The 18833-nt window shown below is 38.5% G+C and overlaps 1 protein-coding gene across 1 annotated transcript in view; it reads left to right on the plus strand.

The window, feature by feature from the left end:
* lingo1a (leucine rich repeat and Ig domain containing 1a) overlaps window positions 1-18833 on the plus strand; it is a 78940-nt gene that overhangs the window by 25713 nt on the left and 34394 nt on the right. The window contains exon 2 of the mRNA XM_084398049.1: window positions 17248-17387. The gene's annotated coding sequence lies outside the window, so the exon portion shown is untranslated. The remainder of the gene's footprint in view (window positions 1-17247; window positions 17388-18833) is intronic.

The following is an 18833-nucleotide window of genomic DNA, read 5'->3' on the forward strand; positions in this document are numbered from 1 at the left end:
TCTGTAGATTTTATAATAATTTTAATTAAATATGATCAATTAAGTATGACTAAGTCAATTCCTGTTTAAGTCTGTATATTTTCTAAGGAATTCAGTTATACTTATTGATTATATTTAAGTGTGATTCCATTGAAATCTGTAGGGTTTATATTATAATTTAAATGAAATATGATCAATTAAGTATGAGTAGGCCCATTTTTGTTGAGTTCTTCAATTTTCTAAGAATTTCAATTATACTTATTGATTATATTTAGTGTCTGTTGAAATCTGTAGGGTTTATAATAATTTTAATTGAATATGATCAATGGAGTATGAACAGGTCTAATTCTGTTGGTTTAGTGATAATTCGGTGAAGAACTGAGGCCGTTTGCTGAGCGTGGAGCCGGTGATTTCTTCAGACGCTCCTGACAGCATTAGAGAGCAGAGCAGCGCAGCAGAAAAATCAATAGCAGCCTGGATAATTGATGCTCAGAGTGTGTATGAAGGTCAAACACGACTGCTGACTTCATGATGCGCAGATTACACTCCGCTGTCTGATACACTGGGATTTGCTGATCAGAATAAACAAAAACTCCTGCGCATTTCGAAAAAAGGAAACACGTGTACAAGACACGTATGCTGATGGTCTTTTTAAAATGTTCCTCCATCAGTCGCTGATGTATTAACATAACTGACCTTGGCCCGTGAAATCTAATTTTGGATATCAGGCTTATGGAAATGACCAGGATCTGTGGCGTTTGGTCCTGAGAGCTTTCCATGGCCTGGGGGCTTGATTTAGATCCACCCACCACATTTAGAGGACAGAAAATGAATGATGGATGTGATTATTTTACACAAACGCACTTGATACATACTTGACCTCCACTGATTCAACTGGGATGAATTATTTTGAGGACAGAAATGATGTTTAGTCCATAAATAGAGCTCTACTGTTGGAAATTCGCTGCTCATTTCCGTTGTAGGAAAAAGGAAAACATGCTCCTCTGTTGACGAACAGGTTCTGTTTGCTGTAATTAAGGAAGATAATGTCCCATCAGGGGAATTCATTACAGATAACATCTTGTTCGGTGTTATTGATGCTCAGAAAGGCAAAAATAAATTCTACTGTTTGTCCCGACAGTGCTTAAAAATGACAAGCCACCACATTTCCATAATACTATGTTGCATTATGATATTTGTTGTCAGAGGCAGTCGTTTAGTCGTCCATTCTTCGTCAGTGAGTGTGACAGACGAAAACAGACCAACGCCTTGTTGTTTTGAGGCGGATAGTGAGACACCACCTGAATCCACTCAATAGTTTGTGCTGCGGTTGACGATTCCATTGATTTTCATGTTTATTGAGTGACTGAGGTGACAGATTGAGTTAAAAGAAATGCAATTAGAATTGTTGTTTACTTACTCTCGTGTTGTTACAAACCTGTGTTATTTTTTAGTTCTTTTATTTTTTCATTAAACATGAAAGGAGAATTTAGAAGAATCTGTTCATGGCTGTCTTGGAGCAACATTAAATAATATTATAAAGCACCATAAAAGCAGTCTTGCTCACTATATTTCAAGTGTTCTGATGTGATATGATAGCTCTGTGTGATGACAGACCATAATTTAAGTTGTTATTCACTGATAATCTTCCCCTTCAATGAGCGATCAACCCATGAGTGGATCATTGAGTGAGTTGAACTCAAGATTTGTTCAGTTTGACCACTCAGCATTTTCACCGGCCACAATTTTGACATCAATACCTTGGGGAAAACTGCCATATAGAGGTTTTTAATATTATCTCTTAATTTGCCAGCAGGTTTATTAGGCTGCTGTCACTTTAAGACCTGACGCACTGATCCATTATACTGTGACACATGCGTTTTCTTTCTCAACTGTTTATGTTCACTTAAAACATTACACGTGTACATGACTGTATTTACACGAATACTCGCCAAGACTGGCATTTTGACCTTATTTTGTGTGTACTTGACTGTGTAAGCGCAATAAGCAGCGAAAACGAACTCAATGTAGTGCTGAGAGACGGATTTATTTGCGCACACTTTGGGTACGAGCATAAAGTCTGCGGGAATGTGTAAAATTACGCGTAATCCCACTCTGAAATTCAAGCCCGGTAACGCCAACAATATTCATCCGGAGCAAATGAAACGAGTGAGTGAGGAGAGGCAGGTTTGTGTGTCACTCGCTGTCGGAGAGATATATCGCTGGTCTCGTGTATCTGTTCTGCGGAAAATGAGTATTGGAAGCGTTTCAGATATTTTAGTATTGGTATGCATCAAAAAAATCTTTGGCAACACTAAATTTCACTTAGTTTATTATTTAAGATACCTTTTTAAAAGGATACAATTGAAAAATGTATATACAGTAATATATATAAAATTCAAATTCAAACTCCACTGTTACACACATTTGGCGGGTGTTAATGTCAAGCCCTGATGGAAACCCATACCAATTTGTCCTCTGCATTTAACCCATCCAAGTTAGTGCACACATATTAGGAGTAGTGAGTGAACACACATACTGCTAACCGAAGATATTTTGCTGTGGTGCCCGGGAAGCAATTGGGTCAGTCATTTCCTGCCGGCATTGAGAATCGAACCCACAACCTTCGGGTTACCAGTCTGACTCTCTGACCATTAGGCCATGACTGCCCCCACGCTGGCGCGTGTCGCTGCTCTTGTGTGTGATTGTGGAGATGTTGGTTGCATTTCTCTCTGTCTTTCTGGACGTTAAGAGCAGAGCGGGGTGTTCAGCATCGCGGCTTGTGATGAATGGATGTTCTGATTTGACGCAGACTCTGCAATCGCTTTCCTGCTGCGGTTGTGTTGAAAGCCGCTGTGTTCTGAAGGACATTTAGGTGAAAAAAAAGAACATTTCCCAGCTTCTCTTGGCTCTTCAGCCCTTCGTTAGTCTGTGTGCTTGAAAAACACGGTGTGTGGCTGGTACATCAGGGCTCGCAAGATTTCAAAATCGGGCAGGCACTCTTCAGATTTTGGTAGCCCGAAATTAATTTTACTAGCCCATATAAAAAGACTACAATTTTTAATGTAGAATATTGGTTAGGAGTCAACACAATGAATCAAAAACTTTTTCAAAACACAAATATCAACAAATATGCATCTGGTTCCAACTGAACTGAAATGTGTGTGACCAGTGTGGAACATGAATCAGTCTGTGTCTGTGGCTATGATAAAAATAAATAAAAGTAACTCTTTAGTTTTAGCTTTAGGGTCTAATACTCACTATTAACTTGTTTCATTAACATGCAGATGGCAGGGTTTTTTCATCATTGAGGTCCTGAAGGTGAGATATGCTAGTTAGGGGGGTTCGGGGACACCCCCGGGAAAATTTTGATTTCTCTGATCTACATATGTGCATTTTGAGATGTTTTGAAGACAAAAAAAAATTGGATAACAATAGCTTTAAAACCATGTAAGTGGGCAGCTGATTATTTTTTCTCTCCTCATCAGCATCACACTCCTATTCTCTTTGTTTTTCTCTTGCTCTGTCTCTTCCCCTCCTAAAGCTGAGCTTTGACTGATATAGGTTTTTCATTTTTGTCTGTCAGTGAAGTGACATAGGGTCAACTGATAGGTTGATTTATGAATCATTTTCTCAGATGCATTAATTTACTGAGTTACTAGGAAAGCTAGGTAGCCTAACTAAGTTTATTAAATTCATTTACAATATGTACACATTCATTATTGATCACTATTGATCTAATCAAAGAGGTCCTACATTTAAGGTTATTAGGGGGTTCAAATTTTTATTTCTCTGATATGTCCATTTCAAGACGTTTGAAGGCCAAAAAAGGATAAGAAATAGCTTTAAAACCATATCAGCAGGCAGTAGATGATACCTGCTCTCACTTCTTATCCATCACTCTTTCTTTTTCTCTGTCTCCTCATCTCTCTTCCCCACCTAAAGCTGAACTTTTTTAATTTACTGAAAGCTACAAATTGTATATTAATTCTCAACATGTACACATTCATTGTTAATCTATGTGCCTATGATGAAAATGGCTTTGTTAATGCTAATGTCCCCTCACAATGACAGTAAACTAATTATTAGTCACATTACATAGGCCTATTTTCAGTTCAAAATGGCGAAATTCGACAAAAGTATATTCATTTGATTGCCTGATTATTTTTGTCCTTCGTTTCACATTTATAACCTAAAAAAACGGTCAAATATGAAATGTTTAGTTTAGCTACTTACATCTTACCTCGCACTTGACCGTAAACTGAAGCGTCGAGACACTATTACAAACACAAACTCACAGATGCTTCAGATTTTTAGGCTTGTTAGTCTATTAAATATATAATAGATATGCCAACTAATTCAAATTAAACAAGTGTTCATTATATTATATTATAATATATTATTATAGAAGCCCTAAGAGGCCATGGATATTATGATTTTTCTTTCTCGTGATCGCGACACAACAAAAGCTGTTTTCTCGTTATCACGACTAAATTTTTTCATGATAATTATATTCTATTATATTACATTGTTACATTTTAAATCAAATTATCATTTTTATATTGAATTTTAATAATAATTATTATGATATAATACTAACTAACTTATTATTATTATTGTTCTTATCATTATTATATAAATATTAGGATTTTATATTGTATTATTTTTTGTTAAATTGAATGCTTTAGCCATTTCAATGCCACTTCCAAAAATATTTGCATGTTTAATAATTAAGTCGCACTACTTTAATGAGGTTTGTCTGTGGTTCTTAGCGAAACATCCTCCAGAAGCGTCCTGATCCACCGGTCTGAAGGTTGTTAAGAGCGTTAAGAATGATAAATGAAGTCTTTTGTGCGATTGAGGGCACTAGAATGGCTGAACTCGCACTCTTTGGTATGTCAGTCTCTCTGAATGGCAGCTCTTATCTCGGGGGGTGATGGCTGGACTGAGCCGTTATTTGCCCGCTGTCAGCGCTGCCGGCCCTTTACGGCTCACAATCCTCAGACTTCACTTCCAGGGCATCGATAAGGGTATTCATACAGCAGCGATTCACTTCTGAGCTTCTGTTCAAACACAGATTCAAATCATATCATGATCGCATGAAATATGAGATTTATGTTAGTCTGACCTCAACTACCATTTCATTTTCAGCTAGGAGAGCTACATCAACTTAGACAATCAGATTATACATATTTTTATAAACACTTTTATGTTTCATTCATCTAAACATGACATTAGAATACGGTTTTATTTTAGGTATGGTTTGTTGCTGTTTTTTCTTTCAGAAAGTCAGTATGAGCTTGGCTAATAGTAGCGTAATGGTCTCATGGTGCAAACTGGACTTTGATGAAGGAGGTTCTTGGGGCTTCCGTTCTCCTCTCATTCTTCTCTCTCATTCTTGATTAGCTCAATGAGTCGTTTCATTCAAACTGCTCATTCGTCTGAAGGAAAGAGGAAAAAGCCACTTTGCTGTACTCTCAGTGCGTTCTGCTGGCGAGTGGAGTTAAAGTCCTTCTTTAAGCGTTTTTATTGTTCATATTCATGCTAAAAACCTTCACCAGCTCGTGCCATCTGCTGCTGAGCACAACGCAGTCCTCAGAATCGCTGCATTTGTTATAAAATATCTTCTGGCCTTATTAATCATTCAGAGATGGGATGAATTTCAGTTTTGTGTGTGTGTTCACAGGCAATCTGAGGCTCTGGAAAGCCATTCCTGTGAGTGTGAATCTGAATGTGTGTTAATCCATCACTGTCTAGGAACTCTAAAAGTTCTAAATGAATCCTGAGTGCTGATTATATCGGACTAACTCAGTTGTCTGAGAATTCTAGACTTCAAAATTAAAACAGTTATAAAAGGAATTAAAAGAGATATACAGATGATACAGTTATAAAAGGAATTAAAAGAGTAAAAAGATGATACATAGATCTTCTCATCTGACAACACACCGGTTTATCATATTTTTCACAGCTCCCAGTTTTACTCTGAGATTTTACCATGGTGATTACACTGTGTCTGTGGTGTTCTTTCAGCGCGCCTAAGAAATCTATTGGACGTATAAATCTATTTTCCAACTCACAACTCCACCACCTAGACCAGCAGAAGTAGCTGTTGGCCTTGAATATTATGCCCTGTTTACTCCTGGTATTAAGATGCGTTTTGGTCGATCGGATCACAAGTGAATGACACTAAATACAGGTGTGAAAACGTTTTGAGCTTGTCCACTTTTGACCACTTCCAGAAGTAGTAGAAAACGCATTCGACCAGATTGCTTCCGTAGTGTAAACGCTCATGTGGTCGAATGTGTTCGAACAGCCACAAAACGCCGTCTACTCTCCACCTACGTAACTAATGCGCAAACATTATGGGAAGCGCGCTAGTGAGACGGGATTTAAACTTTGTCGGTTAAAGACCCGAGTTTGGTTTGAAGATGAAAAACGAACCAATCGCAATGTTCTCTCTCCATTCCTGATTTAGACACACACTCAAAGCGTTTGGCTGGACTTGCGGCTGTCAGAGCAGAAATGAAAGCTCTCCATGTGTTTTTATGTCGTCTTTGATGCGTTTATATGCAAATTGCGCAAGCTTATTTCGTCCATTAGATCGAAAAATCAGAAAAAAAAACATACATTTACCCGCCCATAGACCCTCCCCTCGAAGAAATCAGGACAGAAGTGGGCAAAAAAGATGGATTAAAACACCAGGTGTAAACGGGAATGTCTCTACCTCGTCTACTTGTGATCCAATCGACCAAAACGCATCTTAATACCAGGTGTAAACAGGGCCTTGGTTTCATCCCCTCAGCTCAAATGTTCTGCTTATCTGCGGTCAGCAGTGAAGGTTGTGTCGTCTACACAACCAGATTTATGACGACTCAATACACACTCTTAAACACACACACTCTAAAGGAATTAAAACCGTATGACTGGACACTGAACTGGACTGGACAGATTTGTCATGCTGATCCAGTTAAATAAAACATGCTGTGAACCATAACCAGTCCTACACACTGTGCACAGATCTGCTGTTTGTTTCCAGTTTTTCCCCGTGGCTTGAAGTAAAAGATTTCTCACACCCTGATTGCACACTTTAAATCTTGTTATCCAGACGTCTGCTGAAGGGGGGTTTTATTCACATTGGAAGTGTAGAGAAGATTCAGACTCTGAGGTCATCAGATTACAAGCACTTTGTAAAGTTTTTGGGGTATCCAGGCACTTCAGTCTCTTATGCCGTCGTTTTCTTTAATGAATAAGTCATCAAGGCCAGTTGCCATTGAAAAACAGAACTGCTTTTAAGTTCTGTGTACAATACTTCTTGTCTGTCATTAGGTGTCGTGATATTCCACCTGAATACAGCTAGTTTTAGACCTGAGGTCTCTTGAACCGAGACAGTTGGTGGCTGGATTGCTGATGCACGTCTATGCACATCTCAAGTTTAAGCGGAAGCCAAGCTGAGTATTTGATTAGTTGCTGTTGGATGAATAATGCCATTTAAATGCTAGAGAAAGCTTTGATAGAGCATTTGATGGATAGAAAGCCATAAGATTTGCCTTAAATGGTGTGGAAAGAGCTGGGTGGGTTTGAACTCAATGAATTCCGTGAATTGGATTTACGAAAGCACAATTGATTGTACCTGCCTGTCTGAAATTCTCAGTATTCTCAGCAAATGCCTACAAGTGTGAAAGAGCAAAAGTTTAAAGCGCAACTTTCGCCGGTGTCGGTGTCGAAAGTCGGTGTCTCTCTTATAGGCTATATATATATGTATACTTATTTTAAGAGAGATTTTCTCTCTCGTTTCTCTATCTATCTATATCTAACTATATACACACATCCACTCAAATACTATTTCTGTCTCCTACATTTGTGGCAGTTTTCATTTAGAAAAATGTGCTTTATTCAACGCATTCTCATCCTAGAGCGTCATATACTGACACTTTTGACATTTCGTCTACATCCAACGCACATGGCACCCTTTAGCGTCAATATGACACGCACAGAGCTTTGTTCGGTTATGGGTAGGTTTAGGTCTGGGGTAGGGTTAGGGTTAGACCGCTAGGAGGCGCCTTCTGGCCCATATCTATCTGCGTCTCATATTGACGCTAAAGGGTGCCACGTGCGTTGGATGTAGACGAAATGTCAAAAGCGTCAGTATATGACGCCTTGGGATGAGATCGGGCTGCTTTATTACAGTTGCACATAGATACAATTGAGCTCTTGAATGCCTATAACTGATATAAACATCAACACAGAGTCCAATGTGACACATCACATTCTTTACACATTAAAACATCCAGAACAAACTAAATTCAATCATCACTCATCACTGCTGGTTGGATTGCAAGTAATGGTTATTTCTCTGCCTGCTGTTGAGGACGTGTTTTGGGTGGCCTAGTGCGAGGTTTCGATTCATGTCTCCATCACATTAGAACTCATTACCGCTGCTTTACCGCTATAGCGACAGGAAACACCGTGTCTATTGTGTTCAGCTCTAGAGCAGAACTCCATGTTCCATTTATATTAGTTAATATGGTCAAAATCAGACTCTTGGTACATGGAAATTACCAGAAATCACTTCCGGACAGGAATAAACCTGAAGTATGATTACTGTAAGAATGGAAAAATTTTGTTTTGTTGATGTCAGAGTCTTTTTTGTGTATTTTCATCTGAACACCATCAAAAAAAACACAAAACTGTTGAGGAAACTGCTGAGTAAACTGTAGTTTGCCAAGCTGATCATAATTTGTAGTTAAATTTAAACTTGTAATAAATTAAAATGTAATAAATAGAATGAACCGTAGCATTTACTGTATGTTTTGCTATTTAAAAATGGCAAAATATCACACACTGATTTGTGTGAGAAGATTCAGTGAATCATTTTGGTTTGAACTTGACCAAATTGATTCACTAAAATAAATTAGACATTGAAATGTTACATATTGCACCTAAACGATTTTCTTAAATGCATCAGACATTCAATTCAGTTGAACGAACTGATTCACTTAAACTAATCTCGCATTCAGAATCTATAGATTGAACCACTGATTTACTGATTTGGCATCATATACTTTTTAAGGGTTAAAACCGAACTGCACCCGATTTAAAAAAAAACGTTTTCAAACCAACCAAATTCTGAAGATGAAATGGCTACCTCACATATAGCTCTAATGTGAAAGCACCCTTCTTTAGCAAACTAATGTTTGATAACAGACTTCCTGAATCATCTGTCTTCTCTCTAATAGATTCATCAGCAGCGTCATTGCAGTGGTGAGTTTGATCAAGTCTTATAGAAATGTATTTCATGTAAAATACTCTGACAGAGAATCTTGACAGAATCTTTGGAAAGGTGTCACACACAATAAATGCCCTTTGAGAATGTAAAATGTGGAACTTCAAACAGACGAGCGTGAGAGCAAAGAACACAGCAGGGCTCCTGTCAAGGAGAAAGATTTCAGAGTTTTTCGGTAACTGTAGAGGATGTCATTTTTCCCCTGAACACGGCCACGCTAAGGCAGGTGTTCAGAGGGAGTTGAAGTCAGCTGTGAATAGAAATGTTTCTGCCTGGAGGAGGAGGGCAAGAGGCCAGCGAGTTCTGCCTTCAGACACGCTGCAGTTGTTACTCACACTTCCTTGACTCTTAGCTCCGCCCACCAGCCCCTGCTTCAGCGCTAAGCCCCGCCCTAATCATCTCATCCCTGTCTGGCTGTTTTCAGCACCTTGCTTCTGCTTGTTTTAGCCATTCAAAATGCTTGCAATAAATAAAATAATGTAATGTAATAAAATAAATAGTAAAGTTTGTAGACAATCTTTCATGTTGGCTTGAGAAAGCCCAGTCAGAAATATTAAAATAGTAGGAATTTAAGATTGAAATAGTTTTAAAAGCTTGAAGTTTGAAGGTTTTCAGTAGTTGGTTGGTTGATTGGTTGGATGGATGGATGGATGGTACTTAAACGGTTAGATGCAAAGGAAACATTTCAAATGATTACGTTTTGTTTGTTTTTTATCCGCGGACGTCTGACCTCGACGGACTGAACAAGAGAAATTAACATAAAAATGTCCTCGTGAAAGAAGGCGGAGCCTCTGCGCACACCTATCTATTATGTAACCGCCACGGACCAATGGCAGTACAAAGGTGTTTTCCAGCCGTAGCAAACATTTCCGGAACGTTCGCTTTGGCAAGCTGTTTCGAACTCCCAAAACGAGCTCCAAACAAACTTCGTTTTGGCCTGATTTTGTTCGAAATGAGGTCATAGCAGTTCGTTCTTTGATTTCGCTTGAAGTATATCAGGGCCTTTTGCCACATTGACATCTCAGGTGATAGCCGAACACACACCATTGAGATGAATGAGAACTCTTAATAGTAAGCTTCCACCCACATCGCCTGACAGTCCAATCAACAATCCCCTGATTGTCTGTAAGCCCCGCCTCCAGTCCCGCCCCATTCTACTCTGTGTGTGCCAGAATCTGAGGTCCGCCTTGCCACACTGGCAAGATTAGACTCCATTGTATGGAGAGTGAACAGGCAATAGGCCTGTCAGCTTTCTGGCACCCAGGGAATAATTATGCTGGTACTGATAGATGGCCGTAACTGCGGAAGAAGAATGGAGTAATTCTCATATGTGCCCTACCACAAAATGCCGGCGGCCATTAACTGGAATGATGGGGAATTAAATTCTCCCCAGTATTTTAACAGGATCTCATTTGCAGTGGAAAGCCGAATTATTGAGGCGTACCTCTCAATTGTGTCATTTGATTCCAGCGGCCTTTGAATGGTGCTCGGCGTGGGGTGGGGGGTAATCACTCTCCCCCGTGCGTGACACGCGGGACAGCTGGGAGATCAGAAATGCTCGTAATGCTGTTAAGTAATTAAAAGAGATCCAGTCAAATAGATCAATGAGGATGTGTTGTGTTTACAGTGGGTGGGTGTCTGTTTGTGTGTTTTTAAAGGGACCATGCAATTAATATTCTTGTTGTCATTTACTCACCCGAGTTTCAAACCCTGTAGGACTTTTCATAAGCATCATAAAATTAATCCAAACGCCTCGTGCATTATATTTAAAGTCTTCGGAAGTCACTTTGCCATAAGTTTCCATTAGTTAGTTAACATTGGTTCATGCATTAACTAAGATGAACTAACAATGAGAAATACAATTGTTACAGTATTTATTCATCTTTGTTAACTTAAGTAAATGGAAATACAACTGTTCAATGTTAGTTCATGTTAGCTTTAATAATATTAACAGATACAATAGAGACAGCAATGCATTAGTAAATTAATAACTGCTTTTTACATTGTTAGTTGATGTTAACTAATATACACTGCCCAGCCAAACAAAAAGAAAAAAAAGTCACTGTCTGGATTTAAATAGGCAAACGCTTAAAGGGATACTCCACTTTTTTCGGAAATAAGCTCATTTTACATCTCCCCCAGAGTTAAACAGATGAGTTTTACCGTTTTAGAATCCATTCAGCCGAACTCCGGGTCTGACGGTACCACTTTTAGCATAGCTTAGCACAGATCATTGATTCAGACGAGTCCAGTAGCATTTCTTTCAAAATGACCAAAGAGTTTCAATATTTTTCCTATTTAAAACTTGACTCTTCTGTAGTTAAACCGTGTACTAAGATCGACGGAAAATGAAAAGTTGCGATTTTCTAAGCCTATATGGCTAGGAACTACTCTCATTCCAGCGTAATAATCAAGGAACTATGTGGCTGTACCATGAGTGCAGCAGGCGTAGTGATATGACGCAGCGCCTGAAAATAGTCCCCAGCTCGGTAACTTCTTCCAACGTGACCGGGACTAAGTTTGTCTAACCTATTAGACCTATTTTCAGGCGCTGCGTCATATCACTACGCCTGCTGCACTCATGGTACAGCCGCACAGTTCCTTGATTATTACGCTGGAATGAGAGTAGTTCCTAGCCATATAGGCTTAGAAAATCGCAACTTTTCATTTTCCGTCGATCTTAGTACACGGTTTAACTACAGAAGAGTCAAGTTTTAAATAGGAAAAATATTGAAACTCTTTGGTCATTTTGAAAGAAATGCTACTGGACTCATCAGAATCAATGATCTGTGCTAAGCTATGCTAAAAGTGGTACCGTCAGACCCGGAGTTCGGCTGAATGGATTCGAAAACGGTAAAACTCAACTGTTTAACTCTGGGGGAGATGTAAAATGAGCATATTTCCGAAAAAAGTGGAGTATCCCTTTAAGAGTCTATGATTGGATCATTATTGGTGTGATTATTATGAAATAACATCACAACATTTATTTCCATCAAGAGGTGCATCAATATTTGGTCAAGATCTTGTATTGACAATGCAAGAGTCCAGCGCTCTGTAAAGTCTCCTCCAGCACATCCCAAAGACTTTCAGTGAATTAAGATCTGGACTCAGAGGAGACGATTCATGTGTGAAAATGATTCTTCATGATCCTCACAACCATTCTTTCACAGTTTGAGCCTGAGGAATCTTGACATTGTCATCCTGGAATATGATCATGATGTGTCTTCCTACATGGTTTTGAGATGAAAAGCTACACACTCCATCAGTTAGGGTTAGAAGAACTGTTGCCAAACATATACTGTAAACATAATAATCACTGCAACAATGATCCAATCATAGACTCTTAAGCATTTGCCTCTTTAAATCCAAACAGCAACTCTATTGTTTTGGGCCGGGCAGTGTAGTTAACTAATGTTAACAAATGGAACCTTATTGTAAAGTGTTGGCACTTTAAGTTGTTATTCATAGAATATCTTGACATCTGCTCTAGCTAAAGCTATCTTGACTTCTTGGTTGTCGTCACGAAAAGTTATTGGGCCACACGTGCATTCTGACTAAGAAGAATTTAAGAGCTTTAATTTCCAACTCCTAAAACATCTGATATCCCGATGCGTTTAATCGTCTCTGTGCCGACTGATCAGAGAGCATCTTCTGTCTGTAAGAATGTTTATGACTTATCTCAGCATTAGATTAAACTCCTTTCCCGTGAGGATTCGTGTCAAGTTGAGCAATAACTCAAAAGCTCATTAATTAGACTTCCGTTTGATTGCTTTTCCAATATCCAGAGATCATGGTTTGGCTCTTAGCATGCCACTCGACTTTTCGGCACAGCAAACAAGTAAATTTATGAGTCAGTAATTGCTTCTTTGATCTTATTGCAGGTCACAGGTTCATTTCCACATCGGGATATGGAGAGCAGGATATTTTTGGGCCGGATCCTTCTGGTGTGGCTTTAAGAAGAATTGTTTCTTTAAAAAGAAATTATTTTGTCAGACTCCAATGGTTGATTGCAAAGCAAAAGCCTTTGTTCTCTTTGGACTCCAACCAGAGCTGTAATTTTCACGCTCCTTTTAAAGAGTCAACTTTAGTCTTCACTTGAAAGAGAAAAAATATATATCTTTTTAATATTTCAGGTTTTCTACTATGCAGTGAGATATATTTCAAAATATTTATAAAAAATTGCCAAAAATGGCTAATATACTGGGTGGGCCATTTATATGGATACACCGTAATAACATGGGAATGGTTGGTGATATTAAAGTCCTGTTTGTGGCACATTAGTATATGTGAGGGGGCAAACTCCTCAAGATGGGTGGTGATATATACATATACTAATGTGCCACAAACAGGACTTTAATATCACCAACCATTCCCATGTTATTACGGTGTATCCATATAAATGGCCCACCCTGTAGATTAAAAAAAAAATATATATATATAAATTTTATTTTTGCAATCTAAATATATTTGGGTTATCTAAATAGCTAATTTTAATATAACTAGATTTGGAAAAAAAATACAATTTCTTTGCTGTATGACTATCATCTTGAGAAAAAGACCCTACTAATCTCAACTAATAATCTATCTTCTAGTGTTAAAGTCCTTCACACCAAGGACGATAACTATAAAGATGACGATAAAATATATAGTTCTAAAAATTGTTCACAATATTAAAGAATAGCAGAGTTCACACCACAGCTATAACAATAAAACGGCACAGAGAAACGCTATTGTTGGAATCACTTTCAGAACGATTTTATCCAGCTGATGAACGATAAAAACACTGACAGCCAATCAGAATCTGTTGTAACAAGCTCGAGCATTTAAAGTGCCAGAGAAATACGCATTTAGAATAAACAGAATGATATCGGCTGATGGTATGGACGCTAATATAGTTATCTTTATAGTTATTATTGTTGGTGTGAACGGGCCTTTATAAAAGAGAACTAACTCAAATTGTGCTAATATGCTATCAACATTAATTTTGTAACTTAACGAGTTAATAGATGTAGCCCCGCACATATGTGCCACGATATAGTGGCCACGAATTGAGAATTCATTCCTTCAATTCATTCCCTCGTTTTAGAAAATTGTGGCCACGAATTAAGGGGGCCCGTTCGTAAAAACGAAAATCTTTTTATGTGTTTTGGCCGTTCATTTACACAATTTGCAAGAATACCGTTCTCTAATCGTCTCTGTGTAAACTACAAAATGCGAATTTGTGAAAAGGGTGACGTCATTCATTACGTGTTCAGTTTAAAGGTGCGTTGTGTTTCTTTACAAAGTAACATCGCCAACTACTGGCCTGGCAGCAGAATACAGCGTTTTTAGTTGTTTTCGTGGATCCGTGATTGTTTTGACAATATTTTTGTTTGTATGCGAAAAACGCAAAGGAAAAGCGTTTCTGCCATTGAGAATTTGTTCCCTCTTTTTACTAAATCGTGGCCGCGTTGTAATAATTAGTTTTTGTTTACTCAAAACGAGGTAACGAATAAGGTCAACGTGGCAATGATTTACTAAAATGAGGGAATTGATTTGTTAATTCATAAGTTGTGGGAAAGATTTCTTCATTCGTGGTCAATTTTAAACTAAAACGATAAAACAAATTCGTAAATCGTGGCCATGATTTACTAAAACGAGGGAACAAACTCTTAATTCGTGGCCATGATATATATTTGTGGTCCGCATGTCATGTGTGGGGCTTTGTACGTTTATCACATCGATTTAGCATTTTTCTGTCCTTCCATGTTGCCCTTCTGAACGTGGTGCCAGTGGGTATGTGCCCAAATGCCCATATGGTTAATCCGGTCCTGCTTTTGTTCTCTCAAACCCAGTCAGGCTATTTTTATAGATGATTTTGGCTGTGACTGCAGTCTTGCTAACACAGTTTTCCGTTTTTAAGCAGCATGTATTTTTATTAACTTTAGTGTTAGACAGTGTTTTGTCCAACAGCTATTTGTTTACTAAAAGAAAGCTGTACTTCTCAGTGTTATGAGATTTACTTTCAGCAGCTGAGGGTGAGATATTGATGCCCTGTTGAACTTAATATGAATTTCCAGGTCCAGGCTTGTGCTGGTTGCTTGTGAAGCTAAATAGGCGTTTTGTTTTCACACACAAAAAAAAACTTTAAATTGTCTTTTGGGAGAGCCTAAGTATAGATTGCATTAGTAGAATATTACATTTTGGTCTTTTGAAGTTAAATCACAGTGGAGAACGTAATGATATCTTACAAATTTGTAATAAACAAGCCTTCGTGTTCAATAAATTCTGCACATTCAGGGCTATTAAAAATACCCCCAGTGCAATGCTGTAATACAGGAAGTGTCCTTGATGATGTGTGCTGGTGGGATTCAGGTGGAGATGAAGCCGCAGTGGGAAACTGGCTCTGAAAACGAAGGGTGGTCTCGCAGTGTGTGTGAGAATCCTGTATTACGCCCTGCGGTCGCACCTCGCGCCCAATCAGAGATGGGAAAACTCTAATTGTGTGGCCAAGAGGAGACAAAGAGACCCTCCCGGCGGAGGCAATCAGTAACGCTGAACGCTCACAGCAGAGCCAATCAAACCGAAGGGTTATGAGTTATAATACTGCAGGTCTCATTTAAAATATACTGAGTGCTGTTAAACCTTGAGGAACGGTCAAAACTGCCGCAGCCATGTAATGTAGTTCAATTTAAAATATACGTGCTGGATGTGTTAATAAAGGAATATTTCTTTAGGGACTTTATTAGGGCTGCTGTTTTGGGTTATTATGTGGTTGTGAAGTTGCTCATAGGGGTTTTAACATGTTGCTGTGCGGTAGGGCGGTGTGTGCAGTTGCTAAGGCTGTGACATACTGAAATATATGTAATAAAAGCCGACCAATCGGGTTGTGAACACATCCCTATGTATTTAAGTTCAGTATCTTTAGGTTCGGTGTTAAAATGCCAATGTGAGCGCTAAGCTGACCAGGATTAAATGTTTTTTTGTTGTTTTGGGTCTGGACCAAACAAACCAAGCAAACTGAGCTACAAGTGTGAACACACCCTTACCCGCCATTTATATTCTTTTTTCAAAAGTAGGAGACAACAGAGTTTGAGATAAATGTGAGACATGTTATATGTAAAGAAAACAAAGTAAAATGAAGGTAAATTATACTTGTGAACATATTGTGTATCATTTCCAATCAAGATGAAATTTTGTCCAAAACATTATTTAATTTTGTGCATTTAAAATGCTATAGCTGTAGTCAAACATTGGGTTTCACTTCATTTTGATGGTCCCTTTAACCCATTCTGTTGACTATAAGTAACGTTGCATACATGCCTCTACTAACTCTCATTAGAGTGTTAGTAGAGTATTGGTAGGTAGGGTTAAAATAAGTTGACATGTAGTTGCAAAGTTACTTGTAGTCAACAGAATGTTCAAAAGGGACCATTAAAAAAAATAAAGTGTTACCCAAAAATGTTTAAAATGCTTTTCCACTATGCACTGAATGCTGTTAGACATGTTTAATGTGCTGTTAATGTGTAATTTGAGATTTGGTGGAAATAACACCATTGTGAAATTACATTTTTAACATTTTTGGAACAAAACAAAAAAGACAATTCATCACAGGAGAATACTAATAGGACATTCCTAGTAAACAAATTAAGCTAATGAGTGTGAAAAGTGTTTTAAGACTGCAAGTCCACACTAACAAAAAGTTTCCATAGTTGAAGAAAGTTGAAGAAAGTAATAATAACACACCTTTAATTTGAGATATCAATCATGTCTGTAGGGTGCAGGTTGAGATATGTTTCAAATTTCAATACCCAGTTCAAATCCCAAACCCTCAATTTGAGCAATAGTACCAATAGTGTTGGCTGGCTTAGCGAATGCGGCTAATAAATGAAATATATATTCAAAGACACCGAGGCAAATTTGGTACAATCCAATAAAATGCACCCAAGTGCTATTGTGCCGTTAGTTCTGAAATATTCTCTTCTGCTTTGTTTTTCTCATTGTAGTTTCATCTGTGGTGGGATTTTCCACTGAGGAGACATTAAGACAGGGTAATGTGGACCCGGGAGAGAACGTGTCTCCATCTTCTGTGCGATTCCCTGTGAACCAGCCTCCGTCCTAAAGAGCAGAGAAGCGTTTACAGCCCGTGAGTACAACTCAGCCTCTCCTGCAGAGCGAGTGATTTGTGTTTCTGTGATGTTATGTAAGTGCTGGCATGGTATTTTTCCTCAGCATACTGCCGTCTCCTGCAGCTACACTTTAAATCATATTAAAGCCAATGTGCCAGAAAAGAAATAGAGTTGATTTCGGAATAAAAGAGGTGCCGCGTTGACAGTCTGTGAGCGCGGTGAGGGATGTCAGCACATCTGACAGACAGCAGCTTCTGTGGGAGTTTTACAGGGGTTGGTCTGAACGGTAAGGGCCAGCAGGAGACGTCCAAATGCGTCCCGCGCCCACTAACCCAGCCGGAGCAGAACAAACACTCCCACTGACACGTATCGGCTTCAGACGACACGCCCGCTGACCACCCACAGGTCTTCACGCATCACCTGCCCAGCTCTAATCTGATTGGCTGGCTTTATGTTATTCAGGGTCTGTCTACCTGTGTGTGTCTTTGAAAGCTATTCAAAGTTTCATAGTATTTGACTTTGAGAGGATTGTGGGATTGTCTATCTATCTATCTATCTATCTGTGTGTGAGAAAGAATTTCAGCATTGTACCTGAAAGACCTTGTATTGACAATTTATTTTGCAATTAATTGTGTAAAGTGTGTGCTGAGAAAAGAGCGGGCGGAAGAATGGACTGAAGTGTGGACTAGTATTTATGCTGATAGTCAAAAGTCTAGCCTACGAAGACTGAGTCTTGAGTCTTTTAGATCCAACATGCTGTAATGGCTATTTCGATGTAATTGCTTGTAAAATAGCTTGCTTTATGCTGGCCTGTTCTTGCACCTCTGCAGCTCAGAAACCATGAGGTAAAAAAGATCCGCCCAGTGTAGAAGGATAAATGAACCTTGTATTATTTTGGTTTGTCATTCTGAATAATAGCATATGAATTCCAACCCATAAGCCAGGATTTGAAAGCCGTATCTGTGCGGAAACATTTACAGCCGTCCCTCTCTCTCTCTCTCTCTCTCTTTTTCCTCGACTTGCTTCTGTTCTCCATCATTTATCGTGACTGTGCGGAGAGGAAACCAGGCTGCAGTAAAACTGACGGACGGCATTTCGCATGACTGAAGACAAACGACACTCTAGATTCTGCATGTGTGAATCTCTTCCTCCAAAAACAGGGGAAAAGTTAGGAGCTCAATTTCTGTCTCTGAGCTCAATGTCCATTTTCTCTTGCCTCTTTCTGTCAGATCACACACCATAAAAACATCCTGTTAGATTTACGGTAAAACACTGGCAACTGCATTCAAGGTAAATAAATACATAAATAAATACAACAATAATAAAAAATGTATTGAAATAAAATAAAATCATATATTTAACTGCTTTTTTTGCCATAAGGACTAATATTGTTTTGTATGAATAATTTTAATAATTTAATCTTTATTTAAATAATAATACAATGGTATATTTTATGGTTTTTG

The sequence above is a fragment of the Rutilus rutilus genome (assembly GCF_951802725.1).
Source record: "Rutilus rutilus genome assembly, chromosome: 23".
In the NCBI taxonomy this organism is placed as follows: domain Eukaryota; kingdom Metazoa; phylum Chordata; class Actinopteri; order Cypriniformes; family Leuciscidae; genus Rutilus; species Rutilus rutilus.